General features: G+C 41.4%; 1 long non-coding RNA gene across 1 annotated transcript in view; it reads left to right on the top strand.

The window, feature by feature from the left end:
- Positions 1-3,373: 3,373 nt before the first annotated feature.
- The window catches only part of LOC136286311 (uncharacterized), a 56,263-nt gene continuing 42,818 nt past the window's right edge, over positions 3,374-16,818 (top strand). The window contains exons 1-2 of the long non-coding RNA XR_010719833.1: positions 3,374-3,475; positions 3,711-3,897. This is a non-coding gene — a long non-coding RNA (uncharacterized lncRNA). The remainder of the gene's footprint in view (positions 3,476-3,710; positions 3,898-16,818) is intronic.

The following is a 16,818-nucleotide window of genomic DNA, read 5'->3' on the forward strand; positions in this document are numbered from 1 at the left end:
ATCCTCAAAGGTAGCTTTTCAGGACAGCCTAATTTCTGAAGAAACACAGGAAAAAAAAAAAAAAAAAGAAAATTAGGTGGCACAAAATTAAGCTCTTTCTAAATTCCACAGAAGTGATTAACTGCTCTCCAAAGCCTCCACAAATTTCTGTGTTACTACAGTCTTGCAATTTACTCTGCTTTGGCTCATCCTCAGACAATTCTTTATCAGACTTTTCTGATATTTAAGTGCTGGATTAAATTTAAATTAGAAATGCATCTTAAAATGAAGACTTGAGCTTGGTTTATGGTGGCGTGAGGTGGTAGTATTGAGGTTATTTCTCTCTGGAAAAATCTCTATTGGCCCTTGTCAGTCCATAATGAAGATACTCATTTTATTACTCATTTGAGTCACTGATTGTGTCCAGTGGATACTGTCCTGCACTGATGTCTTTTGCTATCTCAGAGTTAAAAAAAAAAATAATCCAACTGTGGAGTTGAAACCACTTAAATATTTTATTACAGAAAATGTAGGCTCAGCTTGTAAGTTTAGCAGTCAAACTATATCTGTATCTGTGCACATATACATGCTCTTACAGACCCCAGGGTTTTATTTTATTCTAACTAATATAAGAGTAAATGGTTGGATTGCAGTGGAATCGTTAAGGGTGTATTTGAGCATCATTTTATATCAGGACCTAAACAAGTCTCCAGTAAAGCAGTTATTGTGGTTTCTTGCAGTTGGAAAGATCAGAGACTGCAGTAAAAAGAAATCCATAGAAATGGATGACCCTACCAGCAAAGAAATCCATAAGAACATCTTGAGTGCATTCGTTGCTGCACATTGACATCCAGAGGAGAAATGGGCTCAGAAATCCTCCTTTCATCGTCTCTACAGCAACCTTAGGCAGAGGCCCCTGAAAGTGATGTTGCTTAACCTGAAGTTTTGTCTTTCAGACGGATTTAAAGAATTTAAGTCACTGTCAACAGTTACTGCAGGGTAAGGCAGTAGAGATCCAAGATATTGGTAAAGCACCACCTTTCATCTGGAGCCTTCTCCACTCATGGCTGAGCTGGTGTAATTGAGTTTATGAGGAACCATCATCTGTTTCAGCCTAAAGTCAGCTGGGTTAATTTAAGGCAGGGCTGAGTAGCTGGCAGGGGAGAGAGCTCTTTAAACCTACCCCAGCCATCGCTGCCGCAGCCTGGCCTCCTGCCAGCACACAGTCTACAAGGAGTTGGAGTATATTTAGCTTCAGCTTATTCTCTGCCCCCTGGACTTAGATGCTGACCTGTGCCAGCTGTGACTCAAGTCTTCCTGGCCCCTTTTGCTGACATCCTCCAACCTGTCTGCTTGTTTAGATTCACTCTGTTTTGCTGCCCTGGTGCTCATCTTCGACCGTGAAAATTTGAGCGGGCAGCTGCCTTGCTCAGAGACCTTGGGCAAGTCTTCTAATCCCTCATTCTTACTCTGCAGACCTGCAAAATAAACGATTACTCCAAGAGTCCTGACTTTTTGGACTCTGATTTGGATGCTGTAAGATGCGATGCTGGATACTTGTGCACCACTCCGCTTTCTCTGTAGAAAAACTGAATGTATTTGATGCAGCATATATCACATTTTTGCAACATTCGCAGAGCAAATCAGTCAAGGACCACGTGTTTGTTTCTCCAAGAAGGGATACAGCCCTGCTGTCACTACAAAAAATTTTAGCTCTTACTGTATTCATGGAAAATTGCACCAGGTTATAGTTTTCTCCACCAAACAAGCACTCTTCTAATCTTGGGAGCTTCTTTTTCATCCAATCCAACTTTGACTTCAATTTTTCGTGGGCAAAAAAAATGTCAGGCAGCTTTATAGGATTTCCAGTTACAAATGATACAAGTCTTAGCACATCTCATAGGCAAGGGAATATGATGTACTTTATGATCTGATAAAAGTAAACCTGAGGGAGCTATTCCTAAAAACTGCCACTCAGGGTCAAGGATGAGATCACATCTGAGAAGGCAGCAGTGGCATCAAATACCTTTTGTAAAACAATGACATAAAGGGTTTTAGAAAGCTGGCCTGAACTCAGGGGTCTGGATTGGCTCCTAGTGATGTCAACTCTGTGCCTATAATGCCCAGAAAATGTCTCATTCTTCTTCTTTTCTAGGAATAATTACCCCTTAATGACAGCAACAAGTGAATTTAGGTCCCTTGGTGTCCCCTGTGAGCTGGTTCATGTGTGCTCCCCATAGTCACAATCAGTGGAACTGAGGACCAAAGCGTTTTTGTCAGGCAGGTTTTGCACCTTTGGACATCTCTCTCACCCCACCATAGCAGCATCAACACCTTTTTGGGTTCAGGTTCTTTACCTGCCTTTCTTGGGGCCACCAGAAGGTTCATTTTCAGTCTGGTCTCATATATTGATCCCATTCCCTAGAGCAGGATGCTCAGAGCTCCAAACAACCTGGCCTTGAACAGCTCCAGAGTTGGGGCATCCACAATTTCTCCTGGACATCTTTCTTAGAAGCCCACTAAAGGTGACAGGGAATTGTGTTAATGGCAGGTGGGAAACCTTTTTCATTCCTGGGGGTGTAATTAGGTATAACATTCACAAATAAAATGAGCAAACTCCCTGCCCCTTGTGCAGTGATGTATCACACTTGTGTCTTCTAAAAGTCCAGCCCAGTATCCCTTTACTGAAAAATCTTTGTGAAATAGAAGATTACAGCTACTGGGGATTTGGTCCTCTGTCTAAGAAAAGAATGAAATTGTTGGCACAAAATCACAAAGAGAGAACTAAATGGTTCAGAGAAGAGCTAAGGGGTGTTTAACAACGTAGGCAAAAAGTAGTCTAGAGCTCAGGAGCAGTGTATTTTCAGTTTGATCTGCATGTGACACAATCTGACCCTTTTGCTGATACACGCGTATTAAACAAATTCTCATACAAGCTGAAAACAGAGGAGGAGCATTTCTTAGAGCAGAGGGAAGGATATGAATGTGTAGGGGAAAAGTGGGGGGGAAGGGGAGTGTAGCCAAAAGGTTGGTTATCAACTTCGGTTTTACTTTCACATGTATTACCAAGGTCTCCTCATGCTCCCCAGCTGGTATTTTTGCAGGTGAAGCAAAATGACAGTAATTTACACCAGTTTGGACACTAATCTGGTCACAACCTTAATTTAAGAGAGCCATTTAGAGCTCTGCCCACTTGTTGCAATTGGAGAGTGTTAAACTTGTACCCAGGTGCAGTTTCCACCTGGCAGTGATCTCAGATCCTAGCAGGAGCACCCCACCCACAGTTCTCCCACCAATCTGAGCAGCCTCAGAGTAAATGCTGTTCACCTGGTAGGGTTGGGAAAGGAGGCAAACTAACAAAGAGCTGCTCCAGAGGAGCTGCTGAGAGGTGAGCTCCTGGTTGTCCTGTCTTTTTCTTCTGCTTGGCCTGGAAATTGTGCCTGAGTGGTTGCTGCCTCCTGTTGCTGGGAATGCCTCTCACTGACCCTGGGTTCAGGTTTGTTTGATATACTGGGATCTGTAAAACTGCAGTCTAACAATTTCCACCACTTGTTCTAATTTAGTGAGGGGTGAGAATTAACAGATGGTGTCATTATCAAAAGCTGTTCGAGTGTTGAAACAACACAAATTCTACAAATGCAGAAAAACAAATATAAACTGCTGTAATTTTTTCCAATATTGGTTGAATTATGATCACACTTTGCATTTATACAGGGCTTTTTAATCCACAGCTTTTGAAGGCCTTCCAGATTGTACCTAAAGCTCATCTCAGATCTGTGAGAGAGGAGAGCATAACATTACCTGCTCTGCTGAAGTTGGAGGTGTGGTGCCAAGTGTTAAAGGCTCACATTGGAAATCTGCACAGGGGCTCTGGCTTCTTCACCTGACTCTGCTGCTGCTCCAGCTGAATGCTCCTGGGTAAGTGGTTCAATTTCTCCACAGCTGAATTTCTGTTTCTAAGCAAGGAATGATAATGCTTTGCCTCCTTTGGGAAGGGTTTTGTTTCCAGCAGATGAAAAGTGCTGTGCTGCGAGGTGTGGGTGTTCTTGGTATCATCGTCGTCGCAACTATTCAAAAGCAGATGCTGGGAAAGCTTAATGTGAAATACATGCTGTAGGTTTCCAGAGGGACTGAGAATATCAGGGTTCTAACTGAAGCTCTTCTCAAAGCTTGATTTTTAAGAGCCCCATGGTGAACACTGTAAAACAAAAGTAAGAGTTTGCTGATTTGGTTGGGTTTTTTTTGTTGGTTTTTTTTTTTTTTTTTTCTCCTGCTCCTTTTTGTTATCCTTGGTAGTTATTACAACTTCCCAGGACCTTTCTGTTTCAGCTTTCTGCATATCCCATCTTCACAGTATACCAGTGTGTTGCCTTTGTCCTGACTGTTGTTCCTGCAGGTGTAAGTGAGGGATTCTGCAATTAAATTGGGCAAGCGATTGTAGTGAGGAAAAAAGTTTGAGGATTTGAGCTCACCCTCTTGAAGACTCTATTTTTGGACTTTGTGATGAGGCCATGATCCAGGAATAAAAAAAAAAAAACCCAGACGAAGTGAAGATGATCTCTTGTTGATGAGTTGGGTGTTAAGAGTGCGTAACAAGAGCAATGGATTTTATTTAAAAAAAAGATCAGCTGAATTTCAGGGTTGTGTGTTATGGAAGATATTTGTGCTGTTGACTGTATTTATATTTTGGTTGGCCCAAAGGATTCAGTGGTGCTTTGTGATAGATGCTTTGAGGATCTGAATTTCCTAATAAATGCGAGTGGGAAGGGAGGAAAGAAAGAAGGAAAAAAAAGAGGATGGGAAAAACCCCCAGAATTTTGGGAAAGGAAGGCCTCAGATTAATCAAGGGAAGTTCTAGCCCTTTTCCCAAAGGAATGGAGAACAAATCCACAACATAAATCTAGCAAAAGATGTAAAGAGTCCCTCCCAGTTCAATCCTCATGTGAATCCACTCATGTGAGGAAGGGAATCTTTAATTCCTCAACTTTGCTAATAATTCCTCTGCAGCATGAGGGAACGGAACAGAGGCACGTTTGTAAAATTGACCTTGGCAGGAGTAGGGCTGTGGGGTGGGAGGTGGTACCTTGGCATTAGACAGCTCTACGTCTTCAAAAACTCCTGCACATTACCTGCAGCTGTTCTAGCTGTGTGCAGGATGGGTTTTGAACGTACGCTTATTTTAAGGAGGCCCATTTCACACATTTCTTATAAACTGTTGCGCTCGAGTTGCTTTTGTGCTGAAAGGTGATTTCTCCTTCCAGAAGGTCCTGCTGGTGGCCTGAGGATGGGGTAGGAGTGGCAATGAGGTGACGGAACATTTCTAAATAAGGAACTGTCCTATCCTCGTTGAGTTCTTACATGAAAAAACCTGGTGGGGACTTAGTCCTGAGACCCAAAATTCTGTTGTCTCCCTTTACACGCCAGAATGTTATGAATGGTGCTTATTTATTTATTTATTTTGGTCTTGGTCAGACGAAAAGAAAGAAAGGACTGCTTGAGACTTATCTAGCTTTGACAGCATTTGAGGCTTTAATAAATGTGGGTTTCAGCTGCAGTTGATGGAGGTTACTGCAAACTGGCAAACCAGCCTGGAAAGCCAGCACAAGACAACCACAAATCTGGCAACCAATTACCGCTGCCAGATGCCTTTGCTGCTCCTTTAGCTTTCTATGCATTTGAGGCACTTAGGTTTTCTTTATTTCTTTTTTTCCCCTTTTTTAATTATTGTTTTTTTTTGAATTTTGAAAATTCTTTCAAAGTAGAATGCAAGGCAGAGTTTTGGGCTGTCTGGCCAAAGTTTAGCTGTCCTTTTGCATCGCTGCCAAACTTCCTGTTTTCAGCAAAAACAATTTATTATCTTGCTGGTTCTTTAGACCTGAAAGGATTTGCGAGTACAAATAAACTTGTAGTAGATTTTTTTTTCATGGCCTTTCAAAGAATAAACTCACTTGCTTCCTCTCAATTATGTGGTCTATGCTAGCAAAGAAAAGTATTTAACCTTTAGGCCGCTAGCAAGATTCAGAAAATGTTTTAATTATGCAGAACTTCTGCACTCTGAACTTTTAAAGTACACATAATTATTTTTTCATATGCTAGAAATCTTTGTTTTCATGTGGTTGGGCAACAGCATCACTTGGCCACATGCGTGTTAAGGGAGTTTGGAGTGAGTTAAAATTGCAAATCTTTGTTCTAAAAATTTCCTAAGCCTTTCCTAAAGGTTTATCCTTGGCAATCCATGGACATGTGGTAACAAAATGGAAAAAATCTATGAGAGGTAGGCAGTAATCCTCCCTCTTACTGACCAAATGAGATCTGGAGTAAGAAATTAGGCAGCAAAGCTATCCCTTGTCTTCATGGAGGGAAAGCAAGAAGTCACAAACCCAAGCTCTGCTGCAAAGGAATTGGAGAAGAATTTCCTCTCTAAAAATAAAATACATGTAAGTTATCCAGAAAGAAAAAAAAAATAAAACCAAAACAACAAACCAGCAATCTGCGTCATTCATCCCCAATGCCTCTGTAGTGTGAGGGAGTGGAACAAAAGCATGTTTATAAAATTGACGTGTAAAATTGTAAAACAACTCCTGCACATTACCTGCAACTGTTGGGAAGACGTTGGAGTCTATTTTTTGCGTTGTACTTCAAAGGTTTTGCAAATTCTTTGAAGGTGACTTAACAGCCATTAAATGATACTAAAGGCGGGGGAAAAAAATCGAAATCTTTCCAAAGAAGAAGTTTAAAGGATGTGTTTAATATTAGTGTTGGAAATGTGCTATAAATCCTCGTAGTTTATGTGTGTCACCATCTCTGTGATGGCATTTATCACAGCAGAGGGAGAAGGAGCAATTCGCAGAGGAAAGGATCTTTTAAGAGTTTTATGTGTTCCTCCCTATGTCACCAAAAGAAGGCAAAAAAAAAAAAGCCATTTGAGCGGAAGCCCTCTCAGCTGCACAGAAATCCTTGAACAGTTGTAATGTCCAGGCTGTATGACAGCAGGACACTCCTACTGTTTTCCTTAAGGAAAACTGTGCTTTTTGCCATTTTTTTTTGGCAATTTGCTGTCTTTCATAAGGTTGTTATAAAATAGCAAGAACCTCCCCATGCCAAGTAATAGGAGGAAGTGAAAAATATCATTTAATATGTGGAAAACACCCCCCCAAGTTCAAATAATGAAAGTAAAAATTCAAATGCTCTGAATGGGATGCTTCTGTTGATATTTTCTGTTCTAGTTCTATCAATTAATTCATGTAGGAAATTCTAAAAAGTGTCAGGAAGAGAAATGCACCTGTAATTTATTAGTTGGAAAGATGTTCCCCTAGAGTCAGTTTTAGGTTCTTGCCCCCTTAAAAACCCAAGAGAGGAATTTTGTCAAGAGCTCTGTATTCATCCTTTCAAAAGTGAAAGCGTTTAAAGGGGTGTTGCAAATAATTTCTGATTCCACTAGCTTCAAAGAGGTTAACTGCATTTGGTGTCCTTAGCTCTTAGCTTCATCTGTTAAATCAAGCTGCTTCTGAAATTTACAGCAGAATTGTTTTTCTCTGGGGAAATAATTACTATTCCTCTTACTGGTGTGTGTGTGTGTGCGCGCTGATGTTTGTCAGCAGAAATTTTGAGTCGATGAATTTAAAGGAAATTTTTCTCTCAGTAGCACTGAGCTGGTATCCTAACAAGAAGGGGAAGCTGATCTATCAATTCTTGACTATCAGGGTTGTGCCCTATTGATGGGAAATTCTGCTTTTGGTAGTTTTCCTGCAAGTGAAACCTGACTGACACTGACCTGTAAGGGGTTGTAAATGAGGTAGGGCTGGTTCATTCTGGTCTTCCTGTTCAGCTTGCCACAAGGTAGAGATGGGATTTTGGCTTTCAGGGCAGTCACTTGCTGGTCATTAAGCAAGGAGGAGGTGTTCAGTATATGCCAAGCCTGAAATAAAAATCTTCATTTTGGGTGTTCTGGATGAAACCGTTACTCAAGAGAAGGGATTAAATTAACGTGTGCACTTTGAAGAGGCTTTGACAGAGGGAAGTTCTGCCTGGCCTGAACCTGCACTGACCCTCAAGGGGAAGGATTTTGGTGAGATGCTGGAATTGATGCACATCCCATCACCTGCGGATTCTCATCTAATTGAGCCCCTGTCTTGGTACAGAGGTTGGGGATCAGAGAATTTCTCCAGGTTTGTAGGAATATAAGAGGTTTTTGTTTTATTTTGTTTTTTTCCAAAGTGGGAAAGGCACTTACTGGGGAATTTGGGGCATCGCCCAGAACCTCCAAAAGTAGAGCCGAGTGTTTCAGTGGATTCCATTTCTTTTTTTTGTGTTGTCATTAATGGATGCAAAGCTTCATGCCTGGCCATGTACAATACCTGCGGGCAGAGCTTTCTGCAACATACTCTGAAGGAAATGGTTTGCATGGTTTTCCATCATTTTTGATAATGCCACGTTCCTCTCCTCCTGAACCATGCAGCCTATTATGATTTTGGATGAGAAGAAACTTTATCCTGAATAGTTTGAAGTCTCTCAGTTCATATGTAGAAAGCCCTTTGGGAGACTTTGTTAGATCTTCACTAGGTAAGTTTATCAGTGAAATGAGAACCAGATGGATTTGAGTGATTTTTTTTCTGCTGCAATACTGCATCTTGCATTGCATGGAGCATGGGGAAAGGGTGGTGGTGGCTCATCAGCTCCTGGCTTCCCCGTCTGCTGCAAGAAGCAGAAGAATTAAGTTTTGTCAAATCCACTAGTGGCTACAACTGACAGAAGCTGGAGCTTCCAGGGCTTATAATAAATTGATGAGGAGCACAGATGGTGCCTTGCTGCCTTTTGGGATGCAGCACAGCCCTTGGACAGGTGCTGCCTGGTTAGTTTTCCCCTGGAGAAAGTGAGGACCAGGATGGTATCTCCGATAGCTTGGAGGCTGGCTTGGCTCTTTGCTCAAGTCAGTTTTAGATGCAGTAAAAGACTGTTTATGTTGAGCTCTTTCTCTTTTAACTCTGAACCAGTGTTTCCCAGTGAATCCAAGGAATTGCCTATAAAAGTTTCTACATCTGTTTCCTTCCCCAGGCTTGTCAGTTGTTACTTATATCCCAGTCGTGGCAGAGAGGAAATACTGCTTTTCTTTATTCAGTGTGTCTGGAACCCACCCTGAATTTAAAGCACCTCGCAAATTTTTAAAACAAGCCATTAACAAATACTAGATGCACATCTTCTGTACTTTGGTTCATCTTTTTTTTTAAATTTTTTTTTTTCCTCCCCTGGAACTGATTTTTAGTGAAAAGTCTTTTTTTCCTACAAAAAGCCAAACACCTTGGCACATCAGCAGAAACCTGCAGCTCCCTGAGAGTGCTCCATCCCAAGGTTACTGGAAGATACCTTGCAGTGGCCTGTGGATCTGTGAAAGAAGGTGGAGTACACTGTGTGATCTAAATTTTGGGAAACTAGAACTGGGAGAGCGTTTCAAAATCAATGGACCTTTAGGAGATCCTGGGTTTGTGTGTCTTTGCTATTTTAATATTTTGCGTGACGTGCTTTCCAGTCCAGCTATCTGCTTTAGACCACTCCATTTCAGCTGAAGCAATCCCAAAAAAATAGGGTCGGTAGGGTGGAGCAGTGCAGGGAGAAGGCTGGAACAGCGTATTGCTGTACTGGATGAAAAAAACGAGCCAAACACCCAATTCTGGTGATATTTTCCTTAAAACTGTATGGCACACCCATGTTTTGGAGCAGAGGCATGAAAGCTGGCAACAAACCGACTTTTGTTTCAAGGATCTGCCTTTTTGCAGTTTTTGTCAGAATCCACACAAATTTGGCAAAGCCGTCAAGCTTTTAACGATCTTGGCTCATGCACATTCAGCAGCCTCTGCCCAAAGAGAGCCGGGGAGCACTGCAGGCTGGAAGGTGAAGAGACACATTCCAGTTTCCTCAGGGCTTTTAGAGGATGGCAAGCCCTTGTGCTAGGAAGCCTACACACCTCCGTAGGCTTTATGTGGTTTATTTTGTTGGTTCGTTTTCGCCAGAGCAGCCTCGAAGGCTTTCCAGACCTGAATGCAGATGTGAGGAGTGGCGGGGAAAGGCGACCTGAGAGCAGAAGCCTGGAGTTTGTGTGGAAAGGTGGAGGGTTAGGAAGGTGGGAGAGGAGGGACAAAGAGTCAATGAGGACTAGGCAAAGGGCCAGGGGCTTGGGCTGTGGCCAGAAAGATGAGGGATGAGGTCAGGAGATGAGGCAGGGCTGTGAATTAAGGCATAAGGGTTTGAAGGGGTGAGAGCTGGCTGGGGAGGAGAACAGAGACCGGAGCTGGGTTGAACTAGGTGAGAATTCTCTTATTCTCTCACTATAAACTTCATCCGTGCTCATTCCAGGCTAAATGTGCTAAATAAAAATGACAAGGGCCAGGATAAAAGTCTGCCCCCCAAATTGAAACATCCCTGCCTTTGATCGTGTTCCTTTTCCTGTGTCAGCACCTAGTCTTCAGGAGCTAGAATTTAAGTTATTTGACCAGGTTTTCAGCTGGTGACACCTGGTTTGACTTTACCAATGGCTTCCTACAGATTTATATAGACAGCCTGGTCCCATAAGCATCTTCCCACCTCTGTTATTTCCTGACGTGGCTTATGCCTTTAAAGAAAATAAAGATGTGGTCTGGTACTCTCAGACCTGTCAGGAGGCTGAGTTTTCTTATTAGGAGCCAAGAGCAGACTCTGTCTCTTCCTCTGTAAATTATCTTCATCTTACTGGGTTTTAAAATGCATCACTTGAAAGTCTAAAATATTTGACAGTCTGCAAATGTATTCAAAATACTGCAGCGTTTAGCAATGGTCAAATATCTAGCTATACTTTATGTACTGTCACATATATTTAATATACGTGCAAAAATGTCACCAGACAGAATAGTTATGGGGAAAATATTGTAATAAATGTAAAAATTGTCATCCACTGATGAAAATGACCCTAATTTATTTGGACCGCCGACGTGCGTATATATCTTTACTCTGACATTTTCTTCTATAGTTTTAATAAATAACTTAGTTTTAGTACTTGTTTTCATCGTGTGTAATGTCCTGGGATGAGGTGGAAGTCGGAATGCAGAGGGAATCAAGTGGAAATTACTAGGTGGTGCCTTTTGTTTTCCAAGAGTAGTGAAGCAAAGTTTGAATGTGTTTTAATATTCTTGAATATTTAAATGCCCTGGGGCATCTTGTGTTTAGGAGGAAAAATTTTTTTATTAGTTTCTTTGTGTATTTTCTGGGTTATTTTCTTCCCTGTTTTGTATAAACTTCAAAGGTAATTTTTTTGCTTGTGACTTTCTATGAAATCCTGGAAAATGTCCATAAGGTCAAATGGGTTGTTTTCATGTGGTGTTAGGATGTTCATTCTCTCATTGTTTTTGAAGTAAATGAGGCTATGTTAACATAAAACCATGTAACAAGTTGGTTGTATTAACTAGCTGGTAGACTGGAGGAGGGGAGAGATTTTAATTTTTTTTTTTTTTCTTATTGATTTCTCTAGTCCCCATTTGACTGCAGATTGCTGCGATGTTATCTGGGGACAAAAATCCATCAAACTTCCAAATATTCTCACAGCTGCTGTGGAGCTCACATGGGAATTCAGTGAACTTCTTTTCAGGCTCTGGGTATTAAAATCCAAGATACCAGTGAATCTTTCTGAATGGGAGTGAGACTTGTAATATTAGCAGCAAAGTAACAGCCTTATTTTCTTCCGGTAATTTCTGATCATTTCTCAGCCCACCAGATTTAACCACTGTACTAATGTGCTCTACAATGTTCTGCACCAAATATTAATATCAGCGTTATTACAGTGTCAGCACTTCTCTGGTGTTAGCAGATATATTGTTTTCATTATATAAATCTGGTCCCCACACTCCCTGCCTTCCAGTTTAATTAATCCTCTGTCACACCAACGCTGCCAAGAAACCTGTGGCTATTTATAGAAAGGCATCATATTTTAATATGCAAAAGATAAATATGACTTGGAATGTTACAAACTGTGCTACAAGTGGGATTTGAAAGTAAAAAATTAATTTTACTCAAGAATGGAAGCTATAGACTTTCACCTTGTGAAAAATGTTAACTCTGATTAAGCAGATAGCAGGTCAGCTTTAATTTTGAGTTTTTTGACCTTGAGATCTCTTAGACTAGTCTCCATGTGTGCTGATGGGCCACACTCAAACAGGGAAAAATAACTTCCAGTTATTATTTTTTTGGTGCTCTGTACAACAAGAGCACAAACCATAGGGATCAGGTGATAAAACTTCTCTGTAGGGAAATTTTTTTGGGGGGGAAAGAGTTTTTGTTTGCTATGTAGAAAACTGGATGGATAAGTCTTCACTGGTGAGTCACCAGCATTTTCCAAGACCTGCCATATGGCAGGGAGGGATATACTCCCACACCTCTCCTCAAAAGTGCCCAAAGATTCATGATTCTGGCTGTTTGCATCAACCCCCTGCATATAAATGTCTCAATAGGGAAAGAGAGGCTTCAAAGAAAACGCAGAGATTAACCTCAAAATATTGGGCAGAAATGTTACGAGTTTGGAAACTTGCATTCGTGCCAAAACAGTAACTTTCTGGTGGTATTGCTTCAGGCCATAACTTTGCTGGCTAAAGGCACCTGGGCTTGTATTGGATGTATCTTTGTTCCTTCTTCACATCCCCAAATCCAAGCCGTGACATTCTCCTAAAAAAAAAAGCTGTTTTGGCTCTTCCCCAGCTTATTGTGTTTAGCTTTATCTTGAGTGATTCTATTCTTTACAGTTTCTGCGGCTTGAGTGCAGAAATTACTTACTGCCCCTTATTTCCTGCAAACTTTTTTTTTTTTTTTTTTTTTTTCTGGGATTGATTGTATGTTTGCCAACTGCAATGTCTCTGGCACCAGGTGGATATAAATGGTAGAGTTAACAGTACCAGGAAGCAGTGTTTTCGTAGTCTGGAGTTTGAATTCCTTTAGAGTTCTTTGGGGAAGCAGATTCGAGAACTGATGTGGTCACTTGGCTACTGTGCCTTTAAGAACTGAGAAATTTGGATGCTTCGTGCAGATGATACAGTCTTGGACTTAGCTTGTCCTGTAGTCTTACTCTACAGAGGCCACAGGGGCTCTTAAAACAAGCTGAATTTTCCCTACTTACATTTACATTCTGAAAACTTTCACAAACTTTGGGTTTAAAACCAACGTTTGTGTATTACATATGCAAAATAACAATCAGCTATTTTCTTAATCACAAATATATGCCAGTAATTCTGTTGAAAAAAAGTGCTTGTGGCACACGCTCCGTTTTTCTATTTAATATCCCAGCTGTTTTACTAGTCCACATTTTTCTTCAAAATACTGAAAGTGAGAAAACCATGTTTCTACATAAAAGTGCTTGAAACTATTTTTGATTTAACTCAAAGGCATTCAGGAGCAAGCAAATGCTGTCAAGTGTCTTCAGCCAGTAGATTTCAATTTGTGTTTAATACTTGCATAACTTAAACATTGGCCAAGAGAATTTTAAGCATTTTTTTCCCTTTAATTTGACTCTAAAAAAAAAAAAGTAAAAAAGACTCCTCCTGGACTGAGATCTTGTATCTCAAGTTTCAGACCGAAGTAAACTTTTACAGCCGAGTTGTAAAATAGCAGTTTATGAGACAAACCCTGCCAAAACTTTAACTATAACTGTGCCAATGTGCCATTATAATAATCCAACAATAATCATGGTCCATTATATTAAATCACTCGCACAGACAAAGACTGCTAACCTTTCCAAGTGGGGGAAAAAAAAAAATGTTCCTTTCAGATCGGGGATAAATTCCAACTGAGAAGACCAAATGCTGCAGCCTTTAAGTAGTGAATACATTTACTTCTCCCCAGGGCTCAAATAACCCAACATTTGGTAAATGTTTAACAAGGACGAATTCTCCCTCCCATTTGCCCTTTTCTCATATACACTAGATTAACAAATTTAGTTTAACAAGACGATCTGTGTTACCCCCTGGTCTCCCCCAATTAGATCCTTCCTCCTGTTGTTGGCTCATCATCCCAGCCCATTTGTTTGATAAGAGGACCCAAGGTAATTAGCTGCGTGGCAGAAAGTGTCTTACACAAGTCTCCCCCCAACATAAGAAGGTGCTTTTGCTGTTCCTCTTTCACTTTTTTTTATGTTTGGTTGGGTTTTTTTTGGTTTTTTTTGTGGTGTTTTTTTTTTTTTTTTTTTTTTGTTTAAATGGGGATCTCCTATTTGCCGCATTTTGCAGAGGAGATTAAGGCAGCATGGCATGTAACTCTTGACTCTGGTTATGCCCCCCCTGCAGCATGTCAGGAGCTAAATCAAAGCCTCTGCAGGAATTCGCAAATCCAGCTTAGAAATCTCATATTTAGTCCCGGATAAATGGACCTTGTTGAGGACACAATAACTGTAGGTGCTCTGACAGGTTCAGGGGGCAGCGATAGGCTGTGCCTGCCGTGTCTTTGTGCAATTCCTCCGTTAGCCTTCTCTGTTTTCAGCTGGGTTTTGTCACATTCAGATGCACTGTTGTTTCATGTTGTATCTGTCAAGCTGGATGGATGGCAAAACTGTGTGAGTGGGCTCAGACTGACAAGCAGGTTTCAGATTTGGTGAAAGCTTTCCTGATTTTTTTTTTTGTTGTTTGTTTTTGTTTGGTTTTTCTTTCCCTTCGATTTGAAAAGTGTTTGTGAAAGGAATTTGGGGCTCTCCTGTTTTCTTGGGAATGTAGTAGCAACTTCAAAGCTACCACCTTTATCATTCTCAAACTTAATGCCTGCAAGGGCTGGGAGGAGAGCAGAGTTAGGCTGGGAAGGACCTGAAGCCCACGTCGGGGACCTAAAGCACACTGAGCAGCTGCATTTAATTCCAGAACTAGAGCTTCTACCTATGCAGGGGTGGTGACAGCTGGGAAAAATCTCTAATGCTTTTAACAGCCATCAGTGTCGCTGATGAATAAAGCACCTTCCCATGCCTTAATCGAAGGAAGGGCTTTGCTTCTGTCACTGAAACCCGCGCAGAGGGTTCTCCTGTGTGCCATTATTGCCACTGCGGTGTTTTGAGGTCTTCCCTCCCATCCAGAAGGGAAGGCCTGGCTGAAAGCTGGGCAGTGTTGTTGGTGTGTGCTGGAGGAGGAGACCCAAGGCAGGAGCAGCGTGACCCTGCATTCCTCTGTGACCCCCTGAGTTTTGTCACCTGGCTGGCACTGAGGGCTCCGCTGGGCCTGGTAGTGCTCAGTGGCTTAAATATCCCTGTCAAAAGGATGAGCTCAGGATTGTGGTGATAACAAGGACTACGGTGGTCTGCTTTAGGGTGGGGGTGAGCCTGTTTTTGGGTTGGTGGGCTCCCAGCTAAGCACAAAGCTATCACAATTCCAGGTGGCTTTTTCCTGGTTTCTGACAGACTGACCTTCAGGAAACATTCATTTTGGGGCTTGCTCTTGTCATTCCTGTCTCTGCCACCTCAAATTAGATGATGGCAATGTCAGGCTTTAGTCAGCCTGGCCATGGAACCTGACAGTGAATATAATTTTATTTTTGTGTGATATCCATCACCAGGGACTCAATGATGAGTTGCTTGCTATAGCAGGTGGGAATTGCACCATCTTCTTCGTGGGAGAGGTCTCATATCCTAGGAAAGCACAGCCATGTGTTTCCTTCAGCTTCGCATAGAGAATGGTTTGGGACTTACCCTCAGATAAAGCAAGAACTTTGTCTGTGTCCGTTTATCATTTTGGTTGTGATTGCCAAGGTGAAAGGTTTGGGGAAACTCCTCTGTGGGAAGGAATTTACCCACAGGCTCTGGAGATACATTTGCTTCAGAGGAGTTTTTTTGCACGAAAGGGTCTCCAAGGGAAGGTGTGTTTTATTTGCAACTGCATCCTTTAATTGCTGGCAGTGGAAAAAATTCTCACTTGTTTGTGTTTTTATTAATCAAGCTAAATAGAATAACACAACCTAGGTGCAAGAAGGCACCAGAGGACTCATTTGGATAAATAGGACACCTAATTTTCATGTTATTCACACAGTCATTCTGCTGTTCTGAGGCACAAGGAGGAAAGAAAGAAAAAAAAAAACCTCACTCAAGTGCTTCAGTAACACCAAGAAAAATTGTCAGTGGGAGGACTATGTATTAAAACTGTGTCACGAGATAATCGCTCCTTGCTGATATACAAACTCTACAGCAGAAGCCTGTCCTTGTCACAAAGATGCAATTACCGATGTCTCAGTGGTTTGAACAAAAGGTAAATACCCATATGATGGAGAGAAGAGCCAAAAGTTCCATCCACTCCTTAACCCTCTCCTAATGTATGTGTGTGTAATACTTCCCATTTTTCTCCACTGTCTTTCCCAAGAAGGGGAAAAAAAAAAAGTATTTTAAGTGCCTGCGAAAAGAATAACCTCTATATAGAAGACATTCATTCATTTAAGGAATTACTGAAATAAAAAAAAAAAAAATTATGTTTTCTGGGTTTGACAGATCCTTTTCACTTTGGGGGCTCATACATAGCAATGAAGTCAGATCCCCAAATTACTAACTGTACAAGCTCAGGCATTTCAAGGCACTGATGTGATCTCTTTACTGAAATCAGCTTTACCAATACCTGTCCGCTCAACAGCTTTGCTGTCTGGTTGAGATGCTCTTTTAATACAGGTTCAGCCAGTATTTGGTTCTGCAAAATGCCAAGAACAAGTCTGAAAATTCTCAAATTCCACTAAGGTTTGCAAGCAACACAAGAGGTACTCTAGACCTCGTAAAATATTCTTATGGATGTTTAGATGGACTTTAATCTTAACAAGGTCGGGGGGTTATTTTCTAGGCCTGAGAGTTTGCTGCAGCTCAGGAACATGGGG

Source organism: Chamaea fasciata, unplaced genomic scaffold (genome assembly GCF_029207755.1).
Source record: "Chamaea fasciata isolate MVZ Bird 193981 ecotype frontalis unplaced genomic scaffold, bChaFas1.0.hap1 SCAF_3, whole genome shotgun sequence".
NCBI classification, from domain to species: Eukaryota; Metazoa; Chordata; class Aves; order Passeriformes; family Sylviidae; genus Chamaea; species Chamaea fasciata.